This window comes from Lepidochelys kempii, chromosome 18 (assembly GCF_965140265.1).
Source record: "Lepidochelys kempii isolate rLepKem1 chromosome 18, rLepKem1.hap2, whole genome shotgun sequence".
NCBI lineage: Eukaryota > Metazoa > Chordata > Testudines > Cheloniidae > Lepidochelys > Lepidochelys kempii.
Genome location: NC_133273.1, coordinates 16,619,048 through 16,626,630, shown reverse-complemented (window position 1 = coordinate 16,626,630; position 7,583 = coordinate 16,619,048). Strand labels below are relative to the sequence as shown.

Here is a 7,583-nt window from a genome sequence, read left to right as displayed (position 1 = left end):
AGGGAGTAGAAGTGTGAGATGAGAGGCAAAACGGATGGGGGAAGGATGCAAAAATCATAGGGCTGTCAACACAGAGGACCTATCTTTTAGCTTAATCACTGTCTCAAGAAAGCCTTGTTAGAGAATGGATAGTATGGCGGCGAAGGCCAGGCTCAGATATCACTGGCAATTTGCATCCGAATGAAACAAGGGACCAGATGGACAAAAATGCCTCACTGGAGCAGCACATATACTAAAATTGGAACGATACAGAGAAGATTAAAAGTATGGCCCCTGCGCAAGGTTGACAAGCAAATTTGGAGAAGACCACACCTAAGTCATCTCCGTTGCAGTGTAGACTACACTCAGCAAAGCAATCACTCCCTCCCTTAGCTAGGATCAGCTGGCATTCTCCTTCACACACAAACCTTTTTCTTGTTTCTCCATTTTATTAGCAAGTTTGCTAGAAAATGTGTCATTGATACTTCAAGGCTCTCTGTGTCGCTGTGCATACAGTCCAGCTTAGAGCTTCTCATTATGTCTGCAAATTCAAATGATTAAGAACCCTCTAAAATCCACACTGAATCTGCAAGTCCCCTGAAGTTTTACAGAGGGCTGTAGTTTCCTATTCTGTTAAATATGTGACACCATTGCTCTGCAACCAAGATACCAGGACAACCCCAGTGCAACCCCAATGCAAAATGGCTACATAACACTTTTTACAAGTTTCTAGCTACAGTTGAACAGCGCAGAGTATCTGTAACTGAACTCAAGCAGACTACAGAAGATAGACTTTACCTACAATCCGTGTTGGGCCAAATCCTCAGCCAGTGTCAATCTGTGTAGTTCCATTGACTTCAATGGAGTGATGTTGCCTTACACCAGCTGAACGTATAGCCCATTAGTTCTACATCCACTGGAAGAATAGGGTGACCAAATGGCTGAAAAAAGCATCAAAATGTCGTGGAACAGGAGATGCAAGAGTTCACATCTCCCATTCATTGTAGTGTGAGACCTGTGAGAAAACTTATTCTGATCCCTGAGCATGTGGCCAGTCCCTTTTCAAGAGAGGCGCTGTATTTCCAACAGAACAAATGAGTATTGACTGTATGTACATCCTGTAACTCTCATCAGAGCTAGCAGAAGTTATGCATGTAAATACCTGCCCAATGAGAGAGGAATATAAAAAGAGAGAGTCTGTGACCTAAAATGTATTTATGATGAGAATTTGTTCTTTGAAAAGAATGAGTAGCTCAGATACTACTGTGATAGGTGCCTTAGGTGATTGGCACATAGGCAGACAGGCTGTGAAACAGCCAACCCAAGGTTTGTAAAAGCCCTGCAGTGTTTTATTTTTTAAAGTGAAGATATTTCAACGCTATGCCAAGGAAATGACTTAGAGTGGCAGACGCCTCTCGTGGTTAAGACTGTACTGGAACTGAGGAGATCTGAGTTCTGTTCCCAACTCTGCCACTGACCAACTGTGACAACTATACATGTATGTGACAACTATACATTCTTTGTATTTATTTTCCATCACTTATCACAGCCATCCTGCTAAGAGGCAGAAGGACAAGTTGATCCCTGGTGTAGCGCCACTGAATGCAATGGAGTTAGCCCAGTAATGTGTTTGGCCCGGAGTCACAAGAGGTCACCCCATCTTCAGCAAAGGAAAAAAAGTATATGTGAACTGTGACATGGTTCACTGACCTGCCCTCATCCATTTAGAGAATAAAACAAAACCTCACAGAAGCAATCAGCACAGTCACAAATCCATCTATAGAGCCCCGTTTCAGTGCCCTCACTAGAGAGCCATTAATGTCCAGAGATATAAAGCTCCTTTATGGAGAAAGAGATCTCCAATGAAGGAGAAAACAACACAAGAAAGACAATAAACTTCCTATTGTTTGCATTGCTATAGCAATGAAATAAATGTTTGGTGCCTCAGTTTGTGGGTTCCCAATTTGAGACACCATAATGGGGGGTCCGATTTTCACAAACGAGAGCTCAGCACTTTCTGGAAACCAGGCTCGTGTAAGAGGTCTCAAGCTGGGCACCCACAAATCACGAGTCATTTCTGAAAAAATAGGGCCTGTGTTCATTAGAGATTCACAGATTCCAAGGTCAGAAGTGTCCTTTGTGATCACCTAATCTTATCTCCTGTATAACACAGAGAACTTCTCCAGAATAATTCCTTTTGAACTACACCATATCTTTAAAAATTAAAAAAGCCAGTTATGGAGAATCTACCATGACTTTTGGTGAGGCTGAGCTGCAAAGTTTGGCTCCAGATCCAAAGTTTGCAGGTGTTCAGACCAGGGCCCATCTCTGTGCTAATGGCATGCTCAGTTAAACCCTCAAGACTCAGGAAATTCAGATATCAGCTCGTTCACTTTCATCCCCTTTGCTATCTGACCTCTTCCCCTTCAGCCTTCCTCTCCCTTCCCATCTCATCCTTATCTCTGCCCCCACCCCATTTGTGAGTATGCATTAAGATAAGGCAACTAGATAAGTAACCTCTCCTATGTCAATTTACCTGTATAATGTGATAATTTACTACAATTAGATCATGAAATAGTTCTGTATCTTCATCCTGTTTAGCCCAATCTGTAAAGTAAATATTTGCCCAGTGGTACCTCCCATTGCCCTGGGCTAGGTCTTGGGAATGCATATTAGGGATAGCAATAAGAAACAGCCCTCCTGATATTTCAGATTGGTTTGCATGCATTAGAATGCTTCAGAGGACACCAGAAGGTAATTAGCTATTGGAGCAATTTACCTAAGGAAGTGGGATTCTCCATCTCTTGAAGTCTTTAAATTAAGATGGGATATCTTTCTAAAAGATATGCTATAGCTCAATCAGAATTTATAAGCTTGATGAAGATATTACTGGGTGAATTTCTATGGCCTGTGTTTTACAGGAGGTCAGACTAGATGGTCCTTTCTGGACCTAAAATATATGAATCTATTAATCAATATTATTTGGGTTAGAACTAGATTCTAGCAACAAGGCAGCTGATGCAGGTAGCAGATCAGATGGATCCCAGTCTGATATGAGAGGCAAGGTTAATAATGAAATTGAATCTTGTTTATATTTCTGGTGGATGTCTGATTACATGACAAGACACAGACAAAAGTATGAAACCAATCAAACAAAGTACAAGGTGTGTTCAACCTGGTTCTCTATAAGTCTTCAGGAAACATATCTGGGTTTATTACCTGTCAACTTTTGATGCGAACGGTACTGATTTTCACTTCCTATTGCCCTGAAGCACCAACTGTGGGCCATGACATCTCTCACTTAACCTTTTCTCCCACAGACCTCAAAGTACCACTGAACTTCTGTTGTATAGATAGCCTGTGAGTTTCTGATGTGTCCCCATCAGCCAGCCAAGGGCAAAGAATGGATCAGGGAGGTAATGATCCTGACCTTGATCACATAATCTTTTCTGTAAATGGTTGCTGTCATTTGTAGAGCAATGGGGAGAGGAAAAAATAAAGACATCTCATCTGATATGGAACCATATGTGATCACAAGAAATGGGCCTGAACTATAACCCCAGATATGAACATCCTTAAATTGTAGGAAAGTTCAGATCCAGATCTGATTTCTGGCTTGGGCCCAAGACTACTGATAGCATTAGAACATAAAACTGCAGATTAGGGGTGGACATGTATCCTCTACAATTTTACTGATCCCTCCCAGATGGATGGCCTTGTATTTAAGGTACTAGACTGTGATTTAGGAGATCTAGGTTCAGTTCCTGGCCCTTCCACAGATTTCCAAGGAAGCCATGGGTAAATCACTTAATCACTCTTTTCCTCAGTTTCCAGCTGTAAAATGAGGATGAAAATAATACTTATTCTTCCCCATTCTCTGTCTGACTTGTCTATACAGATTGCAAGCAGAGCTTCATTGATCTCATTGGAGCTAAGCAAATTTACACCAGCTAAAGATCTGACCCAAATATTTTAGTTTCCATCTATCATTTAACTACTGCAGCAGAGGTAGCTTTATCAACGAGAAAGTTAAATGTGATCATGAAAAGATGCTGCTTTTTAAACAGCAAATTCACATGAAAGATTTGAAAACAGGCAAGTAATAAGTTAATTCAAAAGCATCAGGGTAAAACCATTTCTTGAAAAGACATCTGATGACACAGACTTCTGAGTGGATCTGAAAGCCAAGCCACTGGGCTACTTCCTCTTACAAGAAGAGTGAACCTCTTAGCCAAGTCCTGCTTTTCCAGCTAAGTCTTGCATATATTTGCACCTTAACTAAAAACAAAGCCCAAGAAGTTGAGTGAATGTGGATTCATATATTTGCCATTATCCATTATGTGTTCTTACAAAACTGAAATGTTATTAGCACATTTCTAATCACAAGGGCATGGTCAACTTCCTTATAGGAAACCCGGGTGAAGCAAACCACAGCCATTTGTTTAATGTTGTTTAAGAAAACATTTAAAGATACAAGACATGGAAGAAAGTAAAAGACAACTCTACGGATATTCAGAAAACTTCACAAAATAGTCCAAAATTTGGGTCTGATATAGAGAGCTGTCCTTAGGCATACACAGCATATGTGGGTGCGTAGGGCACCAGAAAATTTGGGGCACCACCGTGACAGTGGGTCGGCTCCCACACTCCCAGCATACGCAGCAGTCTCTTTAGGCAGCGGCTGTATTCACAGAGCCAAATGCACCGGTGTGGCGCATTCTGAGTGAGGGAGAAGGTACGGGGGTCTCTGCGGGGAACTGTGACTCTCCACCGCCATAAGGTGGACAGGCAGCTTGGTATTCTTTGCTGCCTCGTCCCTCCCACCCCGAGCACCTGCTGCCTACAAAGCTCGGTGTGTGTCAGCAATGGGGGGGGGGGGATTCTTCTGGGGGTCCGCAGGTGGAGGTGGTGGCTGTGCCCCAAACCGGGCATAGGAGTACCAGTTTAATAATACTGTGTAGGGCCCCATAAATCCTAAGGACAGCCCTTGATATAGTGGTTAGAGCAGAAAACTATGTGCCAGGAGGCCTACATTCCACCCCCTATTCTTCCACTGATGTTTTGTGTGACCTTGGGCAATTCACATCACCGCTCTTTGCCTTGGTTATCCTCATAGGACATCTTATAGGTGCCTTTTACACTGCTCCAGGACAGCCATTTTGGCTCTGGCTTTATTGATAATTGGTGACATCTAGTGGTCAGGTATATGAATCCCAGGTGTGTACTCCACAGAGACATTTCCTAGTCTGGTTCCTACCTTACTGAAAAGTTCTGTTTCCCATTTAAAACTCTGTGTTTGGCAAAAGTTCTAATGGAAAATGCAACTCTCTTTGGAGGCTACTATCAAGAAAATAGGATCTTGTGCACAGGTGAGTAGAAGAAAATGGAAATAAACCATTGTCAGTGATCTGAAACTATAATACTCTCTTTATAAGGTTTGATCTTGCAAAGTGCTAACTAACTTCTGGAGTGTCCAATGGGAATCAAAGGTACTCAGCATCTTGCCAGATTGGGCCCTAAAATGAAGTTTTCTCTACCATGTGTTTATCTCTCTCTTGACTAATGGGAACAGGAATCTGCACTTTCTGAACTGTTGGATTCCTTTGGTTCAGACATTAATTCTGAGCAATTAAAATGTGCCTAAATTTTCAAATTTGAGTTCATAAATATAAGCAATTAATTCTACATTCAGGTGCCAAATTGGACACTTAAAACTGGTATTTAGACACCTTGTATTGAAATGTGGTATGGGGGCCAGATTTCAATGCCCACATTTGGAAATTGGAGCTAAAATGATCAAATAATCACAGTGGACCTGAGCCTGCATCACTGAACTCAGTGGGAACACTGCTATTGACTTCAATGGCAGCTAGACTGGGCCTCCTATGAATTGGAAATATTGCATCATTATTTTTGCAACGTGACATCACAAATCTTAAAAAGCAGTCCCTTGGGAGTAGTGGAAAAACACACTAATTTTTACATTCATCGGCAGCGCTCCTTTAGCAGCCAAAAGTATATTTTCAACCAAAATGCAAAGGGACATGGAAATAGAACACCAGAGAGAACATATTTTAAGAGGCTTCAAACTATAAAAGTCTGTTTTATGAACCTTTGAAATGGAAGGAGTTGTTATGAATGTTTGTGTGAAAGGCATAGAAAACCAAATGCATAAATATATATTTATTAAGCATGAAATCACTTCAGTCTGGTGTTTGCCTTTCACAAAACTTTGTAATTTCTATTACATTATACTCCATCCAGCCCGAATACTGTAACTATCATTCTCCAAACACCATCTCGGCTCTGTAAACTAACATATGGTAAGAAATCAGGAGTGGAAAGCAAAATATGTTTATGCCCAACTTTATATGCAGAGAAGACATTATTTGATCGTAGCAAAGAGGTTACAAAGTATAAACACAGTAATTAAGGCTCTCATTCTAATTGCAAGCAGTTAATTGTACCGTATATTGCATAAATGAACCACTCTCTGAGCTATAAGGCTGGCATTATTGCAACCCTTGACTAATCATTGGGGTTTATTTGGAGAAAGTCAACAATCCCCTCCCCTGCTCATTAGGCTGACTAGGGTTTCCCCACTACCACATCTGGCTGTTCACTATTATCATTTACTCTTATTGCTATCCTTATTATGCCCGGCAGATGGTATTAGAGTTTTTTAGGAGACTTAAAGAAGGGGATTGAGAGAGTTAAGTAAAAATTATATAAAAGGGATTTAAGGAGGCATATATTATATTGTTCATGTTACAATATAATTGGTGTTGGGCTTCCCTTTGACAGGTGTAGTCTTTAACCCATTACGTAGCCTTTAGATGACATGAGTAGTGTGAGATAGGGTCTCATTGCTGGTTAAGGGTCTGATCCTGTTCCATTGAAATCAATAGAACTTTTGGCATTCACTTGGAATAGGAACAGGGATAAGGTATAGTTTTGCGATATTTGTCTTTTCTAAAAAAGGTTTCTATGTGATCAGCATGGTACTAAAAATGTAGAGCACCTTTGTTACAATGCATTTTGTAGGCTTTGGAGGAATTCCAGAAGCAGAAAAAAAGGTTTCATAAACTCTAGTGATTTTGTTCTCTAAGTCTCATAAAACAGGTGTGAATGTTACAGTACCTAAGAAAACATCCTGGGATAAAACTACATGAGGACCATGTTCATGGAGACATTTCTGTTTTCCTCATATTTGAGCCAGAATGCTTAGAAATGCTTCTTCCTCTTCCTCCTTTGGTTTAATAGCCAAACTACTTTGGCCTGTGATCTCATTAGGTCTCCCAGGCAGGGGTTGGCGTACTCAAGACTTGGTTGGGAAACTTCTGAGGAAGACCCGCGTGCAGCAAGAAGGTCCTCCTAACCACATGTGACCATGTAAGGTCTTTTTACAAGAAGAGGGATGTTCATCCTTGCTTCCTGGACAACTGGGTAGATACATTATTCTTACCTAGATATTCTTCTCTAGTTTCAGAGGATACAGTATTCTTCACCTCCTGTTGTAAAGTGCTACATGGTATTGCTCTTGAACAATTGCTATGTTTCACCCTGAAACGTGGGCCATACTCACGGTACAGTTTGTAAAGTGC

At 41.1% G+C, this 7,583-nt stretch overlaps 1 non-coding gene across 1 annotated transcript; it reads left to right on the top strand.

The window, feature by feature from the left end:
• The first annotated feature begins 207 nt into the window (after positions 1–207).
• Positions 208–319, top strand: LOC140900269 (U6 spliceosomal RNA). The gene has a single exon (XR_012155601.1). It is a non-coding gene; the product is annotated as a U6 spliceosomal RNA (small nuclear RNA).
• The last annotated feature ends 7,264 nt before the right edge of the window (positions 320–7,583 follow it).